Source organism: Alosa pseudoharengus, unplaced genomic scaffold, assembly GCF_046254945.1.
Source record: "Alosa pseudoharengus isolate Yale_2024_CS ecotype anadromous, Long Island Sound unplaced genomic scaffold, YU_APseudo_1.1 YU_APseudo_1.1_scf_23, whole genome shotgun sequence".
Classification (NCBI taxonomy): domain Eukaryota; kingdom Metazoa; phylum Chordata; class Actinopteri; order Clupeiformes; family Clupeidae; genus Alosa; species Alosa pseudoharengus.
The window spans coordinates 5,843,730-5,866,229 of record NW_027468685.1 but is presented as its reverse complement, the minus strand read 5'-3'; positions in this window follow the sequence as shown (position 1 = coordinate 5,866,229).

Sequence of the window (22,500 nt, the reverse complement as noted above, 5' to 3'; positions counted from 1 at the left end):
GAATAAATTATACGCAGAAGGCAAAATACACAAGGATGTACGTGTGTGTGTGTGTGTGTGTGTGTGTGTGTGTGTGAGAGAGAGAGAGAGAGAGAGAGAGAGAGAGAGAGAGAGAGAGAGAGCAAGAGTGAAAGGTATGTGTATTCCTGATTCAAGTCAATTCTGGATTCAAAGCAGGAATATTGATTAAATGCATTTTGTATTTTTGTTTTAGTCAATTCTGGATTCAAAGCAGGAATGCTGATTGAATGCATTTTGTTTCAGTCAGCGGAGCTGCATCAGCTTCCAGCTCAGTTCAACAGCACCCTAACACACTCCAGTCATTTACTACATGCCATTACTCAATGCGTATGTAACAGGCACAACGAGGGAAGGGCTTGTGCTTGTGCGGGAACAGTCTAGTTCTAAGCTCCAGGTTCAAGAGGAGACTGGTTTAGGTTATTGCTAGACCACAGCTCAATGACTCACCCTAAGACAACACACCACTCTCAAAGATTCTTCTTTAAATACAAAATATATTTATTTTAACATTCAAATATCATTCAATTCACTCTATGCAATCATATATTATTCTATTCTAAGGTATTAGTGGAAATATAAAAAAAACTATTGTGATATATATTAACTATTTCATTTGACTGTATATATTATTGGACCCCCTTGAAAACGAGATGATTCATCTCAAGGGGCTATCCTTAATAAAATTGAAATTGAAAATTGAAATTATTGATATTCTATTTAAAATCTATTTATAGTCAATTTAAACCCTATTTGATATACCCTTTATTTATTGATCTATTTTAATTGTTATATGTTATACTATTTTATTTGACTCTATATTCAATTTATTACTATTGCTACTTATTTGATTTATATACTTATGGTGTCAAATCACTTTTCCTTATACAAAAAAAAAACAATTCTTAACATATAACTACAATATCAGTTTATCAGACGTGCCGGCACTTAGGTAACTTTTCAATAAATAATTCCCTTGAGATCTCTGAACTTAAAATAACAAAATAAACATAAACCCCAAAAATAAAAGAGAGTGCACTCAAAATAAATAATTCAATAAAAAATAGTGGTGGATGTTATTCCCCAATGCCACAGTTCGTGGGTGTGGGTGTATTTGCCCAGATCCTACCACAGTCACTGGGTGGAAAGTGGATGAAGGCGGGGGTTCAAATTCTGGGAACATTGCAAGGAAGAATGGCGATGAGGATGGTCCAGGGAAGGGTATCACAGCAGGGAATTCGAGGTATCCAAGGCGTAGACACAAGGAGTGGTTGAAGGGGTAATCAAAAAACCAGTCTGTACAAAATTGTACAGAATACTAATTAATGCAATGGATCTCCTTCTTAATCATTTCTATAATAAAACTATCATAGGCATATCATAACCGTAGTACTGAGGACAACCAAGTTCATAAAATGCTAAAGTTCAGAATATTGCTATTGGTACATCACAATGGGCAAGTTGGCTATCCATGTGGGTTACACATAGATGATAGACAGGCAGACAGACAGACAGACAGACAGACACAGACAGACAGACAGACAGACAGACAGACACAGACAGACAGACACAGACAGACAGACAGACAGACAGACACAGACAGACAGACAGACAGAGGACAGAGACAGACAGACAGACAGACAGACAGACAGATAGATAGATAGATAGATAGATAGATAGATTAGTCTTATCTGTCATACCATGAAAGCCTTTTGAATTTAGAGAAAGAGAGAGAGAGAGAGAGAGAGAGAGAGAGAGAGAGAGAGAGAGAGAGAGAGAGAGAGAGAGAGGGAGAGGGAGAGGGAGAGAGCAGAACAGCCCATAATTGGACAGGCAGCTGAGTAAGCCATACACACAGTGCTCTTACCTATCTGGAAAAAATGACACACGTCCAACTGAGGGCTTCGCTGAAATACATAACCAGCCCAACAAACAACAGCAGTAATATTTGTAATGAAGAGGTGGACTGTTTCCCCTGGTCTTTCAGCAAACTAATACTTTACTCCCACAAAATACTGTAACATTAACAACTATCAAACACTTAGCTAGAAATAAAAATATATCTATGAAGATGCTGAGGCACTTCAAAATAAAATACTGTCTCATCTGCAGCCATCGTACCCACACATCACTGTGTACATCCGCAACACGCACATGCATATAATGATATATTATTACTGGAGAAAAGAAACAAAAGAAGGCTTACCACAGGAAACTACCGCCAAACTGACTGAACTGATGTGTGAGTTGATAGCAATAAAATGTATGGTTAAAATGGATAATAATTTAACTTCAAGACTACTTTTAGTTAGCCATGTAACCCATCTTGGTTTTAAACAAAGACACTATCCCCTCCCCCAATGGAATGCTAATGTGCTGGTTTAAGGCCTATCACTTACACAAGACAAAGGATGCTTCCTTGATATAATGTATCCATGTATCATGAAATGTAAATGTATTCATGTCTGGTATCATTTTGATAGTCTCATTACAAGGATTGTAATGATGTGATTGTGAGAATGTTTGGAACATTCTATAAGTGATATTTCTGATATATAAGATATCTCTCCTCATGCTATTCTGACAAGAATTCATAGGTGTGAAGTGGGTGTGAGTAGGTGTGTCTGATACCAACTGTAGAACCAATCAAGTGGGCTTGTTCTTGGCGCCATTTTGTTCTTTGTTTAAACCATTTAAAAGTAACTAAACTGCAATGTTTGTGAGATCAGATTTTGGATTGTCAGACTAAGGATGTAGAGCGGAAGAGAGGAGTTGGCTACAGGCCAACCTAGGCCTTTCAGGCCTGGGATAGGCCTACATAGACCGTAGACCTTTTTTGTACCCTCTCAGCTTGTAACAGAATAAACCTGATTCCTGAGTTTTCCTGAAGTTCGCCAGTCTAAGATTAATATTAAGTAATTAGTCACCTACAATTACTTTCATGGAGGTTCCACCGAGATAATATACTTTTGTCGCTGATTCTAAGATGCCGCAGTTTTTTTTCCTTTTTTCTTTTTCTCATCGCTTTGGTGTCAGCTCCCAGGTAAGGACGCTTTTTATCTGCATTTCTTCTTTGGTGATGAACGAAGGTGGATCTGTAAACCCGGGCGGTTCCTGCTAACCACAGTTTGGAATGGGCGTTAAGATATCGGGAAAGACATTCTGAGTGAGTAGACATTTTGGCAAAACCGTAACTTAATAGTGGACACAAAATTGTGCTTCCCCGATTTTGGCAATATTTTGGCAAAACCGTAATTTAATAGTGGACATAAATTTGTGCTTCCCCGATTTTGGCAAAACGTCGCACAAGACGAATTGATCCATATTTTGTAAAGCGTCGATATATGTGTTGGATTGAAGTCCAATGGTGCCTCTTTATTGGATATAAAGAGTAAATAGATTCGCGAGTGTGCTAGGCAACTCAATATTAATCACTGTGGTATAGTGAGCGATCTATTTTCCGCGGTTTTAGGGACGTCAGGTCCTAAGAAGCTACGTAGCTTATGCCCCTCTTTGTTTACAGAACATTTTTATTCCTTCATTACCAAAACAGAATATTAGACAGAACTTGGCGCTGCTGTTTTTGTTTTTATCACCAAGAGCGTATGAGCGGCTAGAATCCAAAGTGTTAAGCTAACACTAGTCTTGTTTTGTTTTTGAATAGATGTGGTGTTTTGTTTTACATCTGAATCCAGGATTTTTGTCGTAATCTTTTTCAAGTGTGCAAACAGCATAAGCTCAAACAGCATAAGCTCAAGAGAGCATGGTTAGGCCTCTTTTAAGTACGACTGAGCTAACTAGCTGCCGCTAGGGGCGTCTAGATGTCTTTGTGAGCTAATATGAGCTAACTGAAAAGGCTTGACTAAACTTCTTTTGTTCTTTTAAGCAGGAAATTCTTCCTGCAGCCCGTTTAAAGTTGTCCTCCAGCTCCATGGAGCTGTGTGTCCAGTATGAATGAATGCGCGTGTGGGCCGGCCCTGTGTGTGTGAAATTTGTTTATTTCGTTATATGTGTTTGTTTCCATTTTTTGTTTCAAGTCCTTCTTTGTTTTCTTGGGTCAAAAGTTTTCACACCTTTTGCTATCTTATCTCACTGCCTTTGTTCCTAGCATCACTGTATTCTATAACCAACCCCCCAGCTTCTCCCCCATGGACACAAAAGGAACTTCACTGGGGAGATATGAACCTAAGAGGAGTGATAATGGGAAACCATTGTTGATTTCAACCATTTTCTTTCTTTCATTTAATTTATCTTTTAAGGGACACATTTTGGGGTTTAACATGTTAAGACATATTTTTTTTTATTTTTGCTTGTATGCCAATGGGAAATGTTTGCTACATGTTTACGCCTTGTTTGATGTGGGCAAATGTTCAATTGAATGGATTCATACCCACAACTTGAGTTTCTTTATGTTTGAAATTACTTTTTATTTGTTTTTAGTGGTGTATTTTCTTTTCTTCATTCATATTGGGATCACAATCTGTTATAGTTAAGAAACTATAAAAAGGGGGAGATGGATAGATGGACTTGAAATACTTTCTTTAAGTTTACTGGTTTCATTGCTCAAATGGTCATTTTTTTTAAATGCCTACTGTTTTGTTTTACTGACCCTCACTTCTAATGCAAAATCTCTTTAAAAGACATGCAGGGGTACCCTACCCACGTGAGTCTGTGGATTATTTTTTCTTTTAAACATCTAAACTTAACCAAAGTTTATTTATTTTCTTTATATTGGCCTTTTGCCAATAGATGCAAATGTGTAGTCTCTGTTTGGAGATAAATAGCCCTGCTATGTTAGAAGACCCATACTGTAGGTGTGACTGTCTCCAATTGAGAAACTGAATACATTAGCATACTGTTGTTGACTTGTGAATCTGCATTCACGAGACACTGTTTGACTCTGTTTACACTCATGCTAATGTCTCCCAAGTTGTTGTGAATCCACTCTCCAGAATCTCTTTCATGCCAGAAGGGACAAAGGGAGGTGTGACATGCCTTTGTCTTCGACTACCACTAAGCAAACATATCAGAAGATCCTTTCAAGATGGCGAATGGCTCCACCAACCAGGCTCAGCTACCACGCCAGAGCAGCAGCCGTGGAGACCAGGCCATGCCACTGGACGAGCTTGATGGACCAGACAACTCTGCCCTGGGCTCAGGTACAGCCAGCAGCAGCGGTGGGGGCCAGGCCAGTCATGAGACGAAACTGGACGAGGCTCAGGAACCACAGGTCCAACGGAACCTGTGGCAGAAGCAACTGCCATGACTCTGGAAGCAACAAAACTGGACTGACTGAAAGCAACGAAAGGGGGTGCCGAAAGCAGCATCGCACTCCGCATCATCAAAGACACTCATGGCCCATTGTTCATGTGGACATATTTGGACTGACACAAGGGTGCACGCCGAACGCGGCCTGCATGCACACCCTTTGCACTCGCATACACTTACACTGAAACAATGCAGACACATTCAAGTTTCATAAGAGGACCCTTCTTCAACGGAAGAGAAACGCAAGAAGGGATGTATGCTGAACGCTGCTTTCCTTGCTCACGCACACACTTACATTGATTATGGACTGATTATGGACTTTATATAAAAAAAAAAAAAAAAAAAAAAATTTAAAATTGTTCAAGAAGGCTCATGTTATGGAATCTTATTTTAAACTTCAAGTCATTCAGACTTGAAAAGGGGGAATTGATAGCAATAAAATGTATGGTTAAAATGGATAATAATTTAACTTCAAGACTACTTTTAGTTAGCCATGTAACCCATCTTGGTTTTAAACAAAGACACTATCCCCTCCCCCAATGGAATGCTAATGTGCTGGTTTAAGGCCTATCACTTACACAAGACAAAGGATGCTTCCTTGATATAATGTATCCATGTATCATGAAATGTAAATGTATTCATGTCTGGTATCATTTTGATAGTCTCATTACAAGGATTGTAATGATGTGATTGTGAGAATGTTTGGAACATTCTATAAGTGATATTTCTGATATATAAGATATCTCTCCTCATGCTATTCTGACAAGAATTCATAGGTGTGAAGTGGGTGTGAGTAGGTGTGTCTGATACCAACTGTAGAACCAATCAAGTGGGCTTGTTCTTGGCGCCATTTTGTTCTTTGTTTAAACCATTTAAAAGTAACTAAACTGCAATGTTTGTGAGATCAGATTTTGGATTGTCAGACTAAGGATGTAGAGCGGAAGAGAGGAGTTGGCTACAGGCCAACCTAGGCCTTTCAGGCCTGGGATAGGCCTACATAGACCGTAGACCTTTTTTGTACCCTCTCAGCTTGTAACAGAATAAACCTGATTCCTGAGTTTTCCTGAAGTTCGCCAGTCTAAGATTAATATTAAGTAATTAGTCACCTACAATTACTTTCAGAGTTTAGAAAGCAAGGGTGAATGTTTGATGCAAGATATAATCCTACGTGGAACCGTTAGTCACTGTTATTCACCTTAAAAATAAAGAATAGGAGACCACACACACACATACACACACACACACACACACACACACACACATACACACACATATACACACCACACACACACGCAGACACACAGACACACACACACACACACACACATACACACACACATACACACCACACACACACGCAGACACACAGACACAGACACACACACACACACACACACAGACACACACACACACACACACACACACAGACACACACACACACACACACACACACACGCAGACACAGACACACACACACACGCAGACACACACACACACACAGACACACACACACACACACACACACAGACACAGACATACACACACACACACACACACACACACACACACGCGCAGACACACACACACACACACACACACACAGACACAGACACACACACACACACACGCAGACACACACACACACACACGCAGACACACACACAGACACACACACACACACACACACACACACACAGGGTCAGAAGCTTGGCCCCATGCATCCCCGCATGTCAAATGACGGCCTGCTCCAGCAGGCGCAACACATACTCAAAATGCAAATGAGTTCCTCAACTTTGTTATATGGACGTGATGTCTGAAATCGGTCTTTGAGGGGACAAGCAGGACTGAGACAGCAGCCAGTATGGCTATTACCGTACGGTGCCTGTGCCATTCTGCCTGCTATGGAGAAGCTGTGGCTTCAGAGCACAGCTGTTATGCAATCAATCATATCGACATGTCTAGGGTCTCAAAAGCTGACATCCTTTAGTCTGCCAGTGCAGTACATCGACACAAGAGACTACGTATTAAAAACAGCAGCGGGAGAAGGAAGATACGTCCATATCCGTGATGCTGCAAACCCATAAATTCCATAAGTAAAAAATAAACACTTTTTTATCTAATATGTCAACAAAATGAGCCAAGTATTTTGGTCCTGGCTTTATCCAATGTTTAGATTTAGTTTTTTGAAACATATGCAGATATATATCAGAACGTCACATATTACCAACCGTCCCGTATGTCCAACCTCTTACGTGTACAGTATGTGTCACTTAATATTCATTTCTATACAAACCAAGACAGCAGATTCCTAAAACTCGAAGAGCTGTAAACAGTCTTGTAAGGCTGCGTGTAAAAATCCACTTGGGGCTCCAATGGAATTTTGAATTGCGACGAGAATTCTCCGGCTAACTGTTGATGTGCCATGAGAAGGTTGGGAATATGCAACCACCAGCCCAGCACTAAACTCTGAGCGTGGTACACAAAATCTGATATTTCAGGCAGTAAAATCCCCGATAATAACCAAACTTGATTTTGTTCAAATCTACACACCTATGGCTACTGAAAAATGTAAGGTTCATTTACATATTAAAAAAAATCATTGTTTTAAAAATTTTGAACAAAATGGTTGGTAATTAGTACATTTACGATATATATCTATACAAATATATAAACATATAAATTAAATGTAATCAACTGGGCACATTTCATGGTGATGCCTGTTAGCTAAAAATATTACCCTATTCACCTGTAATGTCTTATGTTAAAGAGTTATTTATTCATTTTTTGTAGCGGTACCTGGCTGAGGAGAAGGACAGATAGTAACGCGTGGGCTCTGCTCTCTGAGGAATAAAAGACACATACTGTACAGAGAAGGAGGAAATTAATGGAAAAAAATATAATAAAATACAAAAATAACCCTCCTCTCCTCTCATGATCTTCTCAAAATTACATTCTGCAATACGATACAACATTTAAAGGGTTTTTCTCATAAATGTGACAGATTTGTGAAAGATTTCTTCATTTCATTTTTCAGTAATACATGCTGTATGACAGTTAACATGTGAGAATGGTCACGTTGACCGGCGCCTGGTCTATGGCAAGACACAGTTTGGCCATATTGACCCACGTTGACCCGCGCCTGTTCCATGGCAAGACGCAGAGTGCCAACGTTGACTCGCGACTGGTTCATGGCAAGACGCTGAGTGCCAACGTTGACCCGCGCCTGGTCTATGGCAAGACGCAGTTTGGCCGTGTTGACCCACATTGACCCGCACCTGGACCATGGCAAGACGCATGTTGTAAGGATGTTAATGTTTCCTCTCAGTGTTGCATTGGCTCCAACCCTCTGATGGTAAATCAATCCTCCCATTAAGATTTCCTGTTGCCCTTTCTTCTCTCCATCCATCCATCCATCCTTCTATCTTGCTATCCATCCATCCATCCTTCCTTCTATCCATCCATCTATCCACACTGCTATCTATGCATCCATCCATCCATCACTTCTCCACATCGCTCGTTTCTGCTGTGAGTGCTACCCTGGGAATCCAGAGTTCTCGCGAGCGCACAATGGAATTGTCTCTGCAAGACACTCTGGCAAAGAGCAATAATGCACGTTACTTTTACCCCAACATTCCGGGGAACCAGCTAAACTGATGAAGACAGCGCTGCAACGTTGGAGGACAGTACACATTGGTCGTAGTGTAATCCGATTGCGTCGAAGTCCGAAATCATTCAGAGTAAACATGGTCTAGTGTTATCCAATTGCGTGCAGTGAGATTTTTAAATGCATGCTTGTTGCCGCCCCTCGAGTTGGGCCATTGAATTGTTCTTTGCCAGACCCTTAATCTTTTTAGATTATCAGGGTCTGGATTTTCCAGGCTATCGCAATGCAAATGCATCCAATCATCCCACATGTATTGTATGGTCATGGCTGCCTGCTGTACCCAGTGGTCATATAGGTACAGAAGATCCAAAACACGGAAACAAAAACCTCTTCTTGCCTAGCAACAAGCAAAACATCTCATATATTATGCCTTATTTCAAAACAATATAACATCTCATATATTATGCCTTATTTCAAAACAATAAATTCATCACGCAATCAGGCTGCACTACTGACCTGTTTTAGTGGCCACCCAGATATTTTAAAAGCCGCAACATACTCAGACTGAGGAGGAATGGGCGCTATATGTTACATAACTGATAAAACATTGATGCACATAACCAAAGTTCATAAAATATTTGCATTTCGAACTGCGCATTGGCGTTCATAAAGTCTTCATGAGATCTAGCATGAAATCAGAAGAACTTGGCCAAGAAACACACCATACACAGTGAATTAGACACACACGCACACACACACGCACACTCACACACACTCACACACACACAAACACACACACACACACACAGTAAATTAGAGATTCTACACTAAGCAGAGGTTTCTTGTCTCCTGAAAATTCCTGAAACACACACATGCAAATCACACACACACACAAACCACACACTTATCGCCTGTGATATCCACATAAACATAGACACAAACACACACAAACACAGAAACACACACCCACACACAGAAACATAGCTCTATGTCCTCTCGCTTGATAATAGGAACAGAAGGTCAATGTTGCACGTACTGACAGCAGGTGTGTGTTGGAAGTGCTGTGTTCAACGATTCAGGGGCACTCTCACTAAACACAGTCCCTCTGACCTTAGACAAGTAAAAAGGTCAGAAAAGAGTGTATACTGTATATGCAGCTCACTAAACACAGTCCCTCTGACCTTAGACAAGTAAAAAGGTCAGAAAAGAGTGTATACTGTATATGAGTGACCCTGGGGCAGAAAAGAGAATATATATGAGTGACCTTGCGGCCTTGTTGACCTGCTGCCCAGGAGTATGCTATCTCCTCTCCAGATCACCCTGCAGAGGCATCCAAGAGGCATGCTGAGCAACAAATGACTCCACACTTCCTTAATCTCTCTCTCTCTCACACACACACTTTCTATCTTTCCCTTGTGCCTTTCCTCCTGCTATGCTCTCCACTATGTGTCCATCTCTCCATTTATCTATCTTGTCTTTCTTCCATCTCTCTCTTCTTTCTCTCTCTCTCTCATCCTTCCCTCTCTCTCTCCATCGCTACCCCTCTCTCTCTCTCCCTCTTTCCATTGCTACCTCCCTCTGCCACTCTCTCTCTCTCTCTCTCTTTCTTTCCTCCTTCCCTCTCTCCATCTCTCTCTCGGGGGTGGTCAGCAGTACATGGCAGTGACTTACGGGTCACAGAGTGACCCCTCTGGAGGGACCTTCATGAGAATTGTGAACAGAAGGTCCAGTTCTGTGGAGACGCATGATAACTCTTTTAAAGCCTATACACACACACACACACACACGCACACACTCTCCGAGTGTGTCAAAATACTATACCATCTCACACACAGGGAATGGAGAATGATTCTTTAGCACTCAAGTTAAACCAGTTTCAATTAAATAAGGTAATAAACAGCACAATGTTAATAATGGGCGGTGGTAGTGTGGTGGCTAAGGAGCTGGGCTAGCAAGCAGTATCCTGAAAGGTTGTGGGTTCAATTCCCAGCTTCCACCGTTGTGCCCTTGAGCAATGCCCTTAATATGTAAGTCACTTTAGATTAAAAGTGTCAGCTAAATGAATACATGTAAATGTCAATAATAAGTCACAACAACACACAGGAAATATCCACTTTTAATCCAACATTTCTGCAACTGTGGCAATTTTTAACCAGGCGGATCATTTCCAACTGCAGTCCTTTTGCAGGATGTTATCATAATTAATCATTCATTTGGCCAGTAGTTTTTGAAAGCCACGTTGGTGACACAGTGAGTGGAGTAAAAAGACAAGTCAAACCTATACAGGTGCATCTCAAAAAAATAGAATATCATGGAAATCCATTGCCCTTCCCAGAGAGAGAGAGAGAGAGAGAGATTAAAGGCTCAGGAAACCATTTCCAGTGTTTTGACTTAATTATATAATTAGAGCTCATATCAGGTCGATAGTTCTGTGTAACACATTTTTCATTCTACGTAATATTTTGAGATTCTAGATTTTTGATTTCCATTAGCTGTAAACCATAACCATCAAGATTAGAATAATCAAGATTAAAACAAACAAACAAACAAAAAAAGGCTTGAAATATTTCACCTCATGTGTAATGAATCTAGATTATATAAAAGTTTCAGTTTTTGAAATAAATTAATAATTATTTAAAGTTTTTTGAGATACACCTGTAGATAGCTTTTCATTGCAAGGTCTGTGTCTGTGGGTAGCACCAGATGGGGTACCCAGCAAACATCACTGTCGGTCAGTTAGCCAGCAGCCTCTGATCATTGGCAGATAAAAGGAAAATGGAAAAACTCTCTCATTTATCGCTACGGCAACACACAATCAGTGTGTAATTATCAGTGGAGTATTAATTATCTCACTGTTAACATTTAGAATAATAATTAGTGTTTATTCTGTGGCACTGATCATTATCAGGCTTTCTGTGGAAACAATACATTAGTCCCAGACTTATCCGGCAGCACTAAAACCCAGCCAGGCGTTGATTGACAGCGTTCGTCTATACATGCGCCTTGTGATCCATCATTAGAATAATGACATTGTGGCATAGGCGTAATTGCTCACAGTGTTCCTGTTGTCAACGTTGCTACCCGTGTTTACTTTGAGTCTTCAACTCTTTGAACCGCGTTCAGTCTCTGGCTGACAGATCCCAGACATTTGGAAACAATGAAACTTGTAAGGTAAGATGGACATGGGCGTATGTTTGCATGGGGACCATGGTGACTTGTCCCCACCTATATTTTGGAATTAAAAAATTGTCCCTACCAATTTTGTAGCGAACTCATTCGTATTATGTTTGTTATGAAGACGTAGCCTGTTCATTTTGATATTCTCACAAAGTGTAATTCTTCAAGACAACCAGTTTAGGCATGCTGTCCTGTGAGTGTCTGAAACCAAAGGGGGTTTACCTGATGCTCACGTGAATGTGTCAAAGCATATGGCTAATTGCCGCGGTTGTGGCATACTCTGAGAAGACAAGACATGGGGTTGTGCCCCTACCAAAGTTGAGACCAAACCTACGCCCTTGAAGGTGGATGTTTGGCTTCAGCATTCAGCTTCTGGCGGAGAGATCCCAGACAACTGTTGGAGACAGTGAGACTTGATAAGAGGGATGTGTGGCTTCACCAGAAGGTGTCAAATGTGCGAAGCAATCAGTGTGTGACATGTTGCATGACAGCTGAGCAGCAACTTTGTGTGTGTGTGTGGGAGAGTGCTGCATCTTTCAGCAACAATGTATCGTTCAATCAACAGGTTTGTTTGACGGACTTCAGACTTGGGCGTGATCGGAGACGACGTTAATGACATGATGCACAGGTATCTTATTATGACCGCCGCGCAGCGAAGATTTTTTTTTCTTTTTTTTTTTTCTTTTTTTCGCATGCCCAAATTTTCGTCAATGATTCCCGGGACACTGAAAGACCGGGGTACACGAAACTTGGTGGGCAAGTAACTCCAAATGGATAGCATGGAACCATCGTTTTTCGTTTTGATCTGTAGCCCCCCCGCTGGACTGGACCCCCCGAAAGGAGGGTAGGGCAGACACAGTTTTCTGTGAATATCTTGAGAACTGTAGGGGCTAGGATGACCATTTTTTTCCGTATGTTTGCCTCCAGGGGTCATGTTAACCCATTTCATGTGCACACATGTGCACAAACAGATACACACACACACACATACATTCACAGTAATCATACGTATGACACATACTCACACAGTAGACATATGTACGCTTGCATGCACAGGCACATACGCAGGCACACACACAAGCACGCACACACACACACACACACACTCACACACACACACACCCCAACATAAACATAACACAAACAATCAAGAATTTCTCAGAATTATGAACAGGCAAGATGGAGGTGGGGTTGTATAAAATTAATTTTACATGTGAAATCTATGAACTAATCATGTTTTGGTACTTGTTGTCTAACAGATACCAGTGAGAATTGAGTGTGGATGATGCAATTTAGTGAGACAGTAAGAATCATATAGGCCTTTCAGCGTGATTTCTTTTTGTGGAAAAAATGTGCTGGACTGGGCGGCGGTCATATTTTGTACCGCTCTGCGGTACATCTAGTTTTCAGAACAGCTATCGGCGCTACTCACAAGTTCCCCTTTCCGATGATGAGAAACACACCTGTTTGACAGCTCCTGGCCTGTTGGTGTCAGCGAAACAATGTCTATTCCATCCTTACTAAGGCAGATAGGTGGGGGGGTGGGGGGGGGGTATGGGGTTACAACTGAGTTTACAAATCACGCGCAGACGCGAACACATCTTGATGCGTTGTAAGACAAGAGCCCAATTAAAAACTTGTCTGATCCAGCAACTTGTCTGATCCAGCTGTAAATGCAGCCCCTATGCATTTAGCCTATTAAGTAGTGGAAGCTAATTTTTGCCGCGGATGCAATGCGAACAGAACGCTTGCGCTGGAATAGCCTCCCTGTCTGTGTGACTACACATATATGCGTGTGAAATGTCAGCTGGAATGTGAGCCCGGCAAGGAGAGATGCTTATTGATGTCACAGGTGGGCTAGTTGAAACTTTCAACCTCTGTCAGAAAAAGACGTTGAGATTGGTGTAGCAAAGTAGCATAGGCTGTTGTTAAAGTTAGCGATATTGGACAGAAATATAGACATAATGAGTTCATTTGATGAAGAATACGTGCAGTTTGAGCCATCTAGATCGACAAAAGGTGAAGCAAATAGGCATACTTTATCAGTATAGCAAAGGCTAATGTGAATAACTAAATAGTTGAATTAAATGCTCCTAAACTGGGTTGGTGTGTTTTGTCGAGTTCAGAGACAAAAGCAGTGTTTGACATGGTATTGCTGTCTTTTAAGAAACGTTCAGTGGCCTGATCAGTAGGCCAAGTCTGTGTCTACAGGGTTTAACATGTAATGTGAACACTGTTCACACGACTTTATTGGTTGGTTAAATACACTAGCACAATGCCACAATCTGTAAGTAGCCTAGGCTGCAGGTTAAAACATTTCAAGCCAATTTTACAAATGAAAGCCTAGTCTACCCTACCCAAGTTTATTTATTACCTGGTTTGGTCCAACAAATATTCAGACTTATCTTATTCAGACTTATTCTAATAGTCTACTATGAAGTGTCCATTAGGCCTATGAAATCTTCAGAAATGTCTGATAACTTCAGGCAGAAAGAAATAAATAAAGAAAGAAAGAAAGAAAGAAAGAAAGAAAACTCATGTAGATTACTGAGGAGGAGAGGAGGGCCAGGCTGAAGCATGTTGCCAAAAAGCGCAAGTGGGCCCCTTCACACTTAGGCCCAAGCCAAAAAGAAGAAATAAAGGTATTTCTTTGTAAAATTAGTCATTTTGTAGTTTGTTTTCTTTATAAATCTCTGGTTTTAGGCAACTTCATACTCCATGGAAGTTATGCACTATTGGCAACAATGTCACTTGCGCTTGTTTTGCTATGAAATGGCCATTTCCCTTCTTCGCGTGGCCTTCTCACCTTTTTCACCCCTGAGCCGTTTTCATGCCTGCCTAGAGGCTTAGCGTGGTGGCTGTGGGTCTGTAGCTGATGGTTAGAGATTAATAGACCTGGCCTTTCACTCACCCTACACACAAGTGCTCATTAGAGCTAATACATATTTATTGCTTAGAGTTTATCCGCAAATTAAGTGTTTATTCCTAATTATTTGCTTTACATTTTGATCAATGCTGAAATGCGCTCTCTCTTTCTTTCTCTCTATCTCTCTCTCTCTCTGTTTTTTAATGTCTTTAATGCCTTGCATTAGCAGGAATCACAGTTGCTAACTGTGATGAATATATTCTGATACATCATAGATTAACCTATTATGCTGTATAGATTTCAGCTCTCAGTGAAACATTATGCCTTTTTAATGCTTGAAGGGCGAGATTAATGCAAATAGCTATACACTGATATCACTCCACTTCCACAATTAAATTTAGAGAAGGGTAATTAATAATCCATGTTTAGCCACATTTAAAAAAGGAGCACCTATAACTGCACCATGCAATCAAAGGAAACACCTTTTTCGACACATTTAAACCTAAAATGGTCAGGCTTAAACAAATCTATATCTGTATAACAGTTTTAAAGGCCCTCTTAATATTTTTTTTTTACCTTAACATAACGTTTCCAAAATCATTTTGATGGCACCTAACCTCATAACATGACGAACGGCACTTATGCCATTGTCTGAGCGTCCCCCTATAGGCGATTAACGACCTAGCAACTTTCTGTGTCGGGGTAGGAACACTGCCCCCCGCCCCCGCCTCGAAATCGAAATGGAAAAGAGCAGGTATTCAGAGATCTCTTTCTACAGACTGCTGTGGGTGCATTCCCTCTATACTGTATCGGAGATATGTTCATAGTTTGTAGCAAAAGACGCATATTTAGTTTGTTTATTACTGCACTTCTCAACGGTAAGGGGAACCCAAGAGCCCAAAGATCTTCTTTAGTGCTGCTTTAAAATAAGTCTGTACGATTATTGGAAGGGTTTAAGGGTGGTCTTTATCCAATCAAATCATATTGATTGAGTTATGTGAGCATTCGAGCATGTATATCTGTGTGTGTGTGTGTGTGTTTGTGTGTGTGTCTGTGTGTGTGTTTGTGTGTGTGTGTGTGTGTGTGTGTGTGTGTGTTTGTGTGTGTGTGTGTGTGTGTTTGTGTGTGTGTGTGTGTGTGTTTGTGTGTGTGTGTGTGTGTTTGTGTGTGTGTGTGTGTGTGTGTGTGTGTGTGTGTGTGTGTGTAATAAATGTGACACTACGTGTTCGTATTACTTACCTTAACCCTTAATACCCGATTGACACAAAGTGCGTCAAAAAACACACCCTTTCTTCTCTGTTACATTTAGTCCATGAGCCACAGGGGGTCGTTACTACCACTTGGGGGGGCAAATTCTCACTATATTTTTCTGAAAGCTACATATCTCTGGAGTATAAAATGGTATGATAGCAAGTTGGATCTCACTACTCCACTGTGTGACCTTCTGATGAAGATGGAAGTATGCGTTGAAACATGTCAAGGTAAAGAAAAAACATCTACCAATATATGTGTATGCGATAAAAGAAAAAACTAACTTATTTATCTCAAGTGTAGACACAATGAATGCAATACAAGTAGTCCAGAATCCAGTTACAGAGGGAGGTATTGATGCCCAGTTCACTGAGTTTGGTGATCAGTTTGGAGGGGATGATGGTGTTGAACGCTGAGCTGAAGTCAATGAACAGCATTCTTACATAGGTGTTGCTATTGTCAAGGTGGGACAGGGCAGAGTGAAGTGCCATAGAGATGGCATCCTCTGTGCTCCTGTTCTGACGATGATGAATTCAATGAATAGATTAAAGATCCTTTGTACTCGTTTCAGCTACAATTTAAAAAACATTTGTACTGCAGACCTATGTATGTCATTATTTAACATTAATTTCAACTCGCAATTGAAAGTAAAGAAGGTAGAATTGTAATGATCAATACGGTCTGCATTCAGGTATTGCCATAACGTGTTGCTCTGAAAACTCAAATTATTTTTTACACATAAATCTTGAATTTTATCAACCAAAATGAAGGGCAAAATCACATAATGATTCAAAATATGTATGCCAACATCAAACACCACATATGCATCAGTAATAATGAGGTTTGGATTATTTTCTGGGCTCTTATGAGTGAGTGGTTTAACAAAAAAAAGCCAATAGGCGCAATTTCCTTTTTTCAAATCAGAGGTCAACTTTGAAGGCCTGTACAGCCACAAAGCTACAAGATCCAACTTGCTATCATACCATTTTATACTCCAGAGATATGTAGCTTTCAGAAAAATATAGTGAGAATTTGCCCCCCAAGTGGTAGTGACACGCCCCTTTTTGGGCCTGTGGCTCATGGACTAATTGCTCCGCGACTGTTCATTGCAGCGAGATGAAACCTTTATTGCATGACAGAGAAGAAGTGGGGCTTACGATCAAGTATGAAAATTAAAAAAAATCATGAAATTAAATCAAATTGCATCATATTTACAGTCTATACTTATCTGCGTTCACCTGCGCACCCATTACTCTCGTTTGAATTACTCGCGAACCCGTGATCGCATAGATATGGCAAGCATATCAGATGAAAGAGGAGACACAGGGCTATCCATTGGTACCATGTATATCGATCCTTCTGGCTTATAAAAACAGACGAAGTGACTGCAAAATATTAACGTCATGTACACAAACCAACGCTGCACACCCATTACTCTCGTTTGAATTACTCGCGGACCCGTGATCGGATAGATATGCCACATATGTCAGATGAAAGAGGAGACACAGAGCTATCATTTGATACATCCTTCTTGGTTATAAAACAGACGAAGTGACAGCAAAATAATAACTTCATATAGCTAGACTTACCCCACGTTTTTGTCTGTTTTTGTGGCAAAGCATGTTTATAATCAGGGTCGGACTGGGAACAAAATTCGGCCCTGGCAATTTTCTCCTGGACCGGCCCACCACTGGACCGACGACCCCCCCCCCCCCCCCCCCCCCCCAAAAAAAAAAGCAACACTTCATAAACTGAACCCAAACATTAAACATTTACATTTTAGATCTATTGCCTATAATCACAATAACACTGGGGTCCGGGGATGTCTCTCCGAGTTTTTTTTTTAAATTCTGGTTGCTAATCACACCATTTTAAAGTGATTTGAGAGGGACAGGATTCAGGGATAGCAAGACAGTCTCATATTCTGTCTGTCTCACGTCATGTTACCCCATGCATTAAACCTCATGTCACTGTTTGACTAAATGAAAAATATAGGCTACTGAACATGGACATCGTCATAGTTGACAGAAATTACGTTTTGTGCCAACGTGTTGTAGAAACACAACCACGGCCTTAATTTAATTAACTTAATTTGGTACAAATCTCCTTTACTTTGGTTATAGTCTGCGATTCACATTAGCTGTAGGCTATCACCACAAGTATAGCTAAACGTTTTTGCCCAAGTTTGTGTGCCGTCATCACATTTTGCAAAATTAGGCTACCTTCATTAGGCTACTAACCTACCAGTTGATGGCCTACTTTTTACCTGCTTCGACTCTCGATTGATTGTGCTTCTAATGTAGGGCCAAGCCTAACACTCGGTGGAGAGACTTCCACTTTCCAAGTTTCACTTTCACTGTCGTTGTGAGCTAAAAGGCTAGGCCTACTTTATGGGAAATACTTTGAAGTTCCTTTTGAGTAGGATCAACTCCAAAAATGAATGGATTTTCTTTAACCTGTGCTAGACTTTTCCACCAAGTTGTGCGAAAATTGTAGACTACCCGTAGTTTTTTTTTTTATGTTGACAGAACCGCACTACAGTAGCCTACATGGTGCAGTAAATGGAAGCTCTTGGTAGCGCGTGCAACTAACGTCTATAAAAACAATATATTTATGGAATAAAACTAGACCTCTGGTTGCTGTTTACGGTTAAACTGTGATGCGAACACCAGCCAGCGGAGGGCACCTACTAGGCTACCATGCACTCGTAGGCTATATTTCCCCACAAACCTTGCGGCTGCTTGGACAAATCCACTTGAGGGGTGGGGCAGGGGGGCGCGATCGTAACACACACTGAACCTGTCATGAAGAGGCCAAAATGATTGACCTGTCACCCCCCAAGCCAAATGGATGCAACTGCATTTATAGGCTAGGCCTATGCACTATGCCTACATATGACGGGTCGAAAATAGGCTAAATAACTTTAAAAAAAAAAATAAAAAAAATCCTGGAGGTCACCGGCCCACATGTGGACCGGCCCACCGGGCATTTGCCCGGTAGTACAGATTACCAGTCCGAGCCTATTTATAATCCAACGCTATCGTGTGTTTCTCTATGGCAAAGCATGTTCATAATCCGGTTTTGAGATCCTAGCAAATTCCTGCATGGCATCCAATTCAAGGCTCACATTGCATCCCAATTTGTTCAACAAAGAAACACCTTTTTTGCCTTTACTTTGTTCATGACAATGCAGTAAAAAGTTGAGAATCATTATGAGTGCACACCACACCTGCTAACACGCAAACTTGGGTCAAGTCAGGTCAGATCAGTTCGTATCACAGATATGGAGCGCAGAAAGGTCATTTTTCATCACTAAATAAAAAATGTCATTCATTTCCGTAAATCACACACCACATATTTCTGTAAATTGCTCAGCCCCAGAGTATCCCAGCAACATGGCAATTATATTGCCCGATTCAGGACAGTCTGCCCTACACACACGTGAAATGCATGTAGAGCTATGAGCTTGCTGTGGTGAGATACATGTCGAAATATAAGAATTTTTATAATACACTTTTTATATTTTAATTGTTTAAAAATCTAAATAAAATCAATGCTAGTACTAATACATGACATGATGGCAGATCTGGATAGCCTAGTCTCTGCTGAAAAAAACAATATATAATATGTGTGTGTGGCACTTACAATGACCAGAATAAATCCTTATGAATAAAGGTAGTGAAAATGCCCTAAAAACAGCTTAGGGTTCTAAGGGTTAATGTGTTGGTCTTACAGTACAGGCATATTGATTACACTGAATGCATTCAGAAAACATCGAAACCCCTTCACTTAGTCATCTTTATCATTATGTTGAAGGCTGATCAAGTGTGTGTGTGTGTGTGTGTGTGTTTAAGTTCTGCCATGGTCTGGCTGTGCCTGTGTTGAGTGGGTGAGGTGGTGAGAGAGTGCTATGATTGAAGAGAGAGAGAGAGAGAGAGAGAGAGAGAAAGAGAGATAGACAGAGGGAGGGATGGGATGAGAGAAATCATCTGTTAATGGTCCACCCTGTCCCTGTGTCACTTAGCTGTCACTCTTACACTCCCACCCTTCCTTTCTACTTTCTCTCATGTCTCTCTCCATCTCTATCATTCTCTCGCTCCTTCCCCTCCATATCTCGCTCTCTTTTCCTCTCTTTCTTTTTCTCCATCTCTACCACTCTCTCCCTGGTCCCCCATCTCTTTCTCTTTCTCCATCTCCATCACTCTCTCTGTTTCCCCCCCTCTCTCTTTCTCTCTACATCCTTGGTTGCCCTCTGTGCCTGTATTGGTTCCCATGGCCCCTCCTGCCTCGTCAGAGATATTCTGTTTGCGTTTCGGTAGATAAGGTTTGCACCTCTGATAGCCAGCTATCAGCACATATCATTGGCCCTGGCAATGTTATTTATTGAAATATCAACACAAAGATGAGAACCATTTCAGACTAGTGGTTATCAAATTCAAGAGGCTGAGAGATAGAGAAGTAAACACCGAACCAACTCGAGCTCCACGTCACCAGTGGGCAGAGATGGGGAACTCCAGATTCGGAAAATAAAAGTCCCTCCATATACAGGGTTTGTTCCAACCATACACCAACCCTGAGGTGCGTTCAAATTTGCCAAACAGTGGCGACCGTTTGTGGTGAGCCGTTGCACACGTTTGTGGTGAACAGTTTGAACAGTTACAATTACTGTTGTTCGAACAGTTACATGTGAACGACTTGGTGATAACATTCCATTGTAGCGGTAATTGCATTGTTGCCTTCGTCAAACTCATGTCCAGTTCCACTGTATGTTCGCAGAGAACTACCTCCTCAGACTGTTTTCAATTGTGCGCAAACGCTCGCTAAAAACTCAAGGTTAACAGAAAACTGTTTGCAAACGTTGGCCTATGTTTGCGAATTTGAACTTACCTCTGGAGTTTCTTAATAGCACAGGGTCGGTATCGACCCAAATCACTCGTTCAATCACTAATCTCAATGTAAAGTATAATCGTAGCCGAGTCATTGTGCTAGCTACATAGTCATGGCATACACCATTGGAAAGCCATGAGCCTCAGGATTCATTTGAGATCCGTGTCGACTGAATGAAACCCATCCCGAACGGCTAAAACCTACAATTTGTATCACTAGTCACGTTTCCAAATGCCCCCACCACCACCGTGTCTCCTCACATTACAGCCTTTGTGTACATCCCGGGCTTCAGGCTACCCCAACATGCTTGGTGTCATACTGTTCACAAGAAGCACGAGAATCCGAATATCCACCGTGTTTTGTCGACATTACGTTTAGAAGATGCATAATTCCACCCAAACAGTACCGTTTAGTTTGTAAAAAAACAAACGATAACTTTTCTCTGACAGAAAACCACATAGTTCGTATGCTTATCCTATGTATCGCCGGGATTCACACCACTCAGCGTGTTCAGGAAGCTCTCCTGAGTACGTAGACACCAGTGACAACTTTGTGTGACGTACCGTTGTCGAGAAGCACGTGTTAGAAGCATGATAGCCATGCGAGCTGGCTAATGGATAAGTTAGCTTTGATTGACAATAGCTCTGGCCTATGACAAGCTACGAGGATGGTTCAAAGATCGTCTTGTAGCCAACGAGTAGACCTTTCGAATGACGTATGGTACAACCACCTCCGGTGAGGGGAACTCTGGGAAATTGAGTCCACCTTCGTTGTGCATAACGATAGCTTACTAGTACGACCGGCTCGTCAGAGGAATACAGTCGCAATTTTTACAGTTAGATAGATAGATAGATACTTTATTGATCCCCAAGGGTAAATTCAAGGATCATTTGGATCTTTTGAAGAAGAAGAAAGTAGAAAACATGCCGAAAAGACAGGCAAAGAAGAAGAACGTGAAGGTTGAACCAGCTGAGCATTTCCACACAAAAATGGCTCTAAAGGGGTCATACTTCATTGTACAAACATTTCCTTAGATATTTATCTTCACAACACCTGGGAGTGGGCCTCTGATGTGTTTCAGTGGCCCTTTTAGGGACTTTCACATCTGAAATGTGGCCATTTCCAGGGATTTACATAACCGCCTGAAAGAAAAAGCAATATTCCAGCTACTGTAGCACCTTGACAGTACATAACAGAGTCATTCTGACAGTTTCTAAAAATTCTACAAGGTCTCAGCTTTCAGGGGATACCAGGCATTTGATGATAGGTCACAGTATGAGGACACAGGAGCTATTACAATAGACGCTGTGCAATTTCGGGCAAAATCCCAAAAATAGGCCCATATGCATATCAGGTTACAAACCTCTGCCTTAAGAACTCTGCTTTCAACGTTCCATTACATTACATTGTTATTAATACCACCCCACAC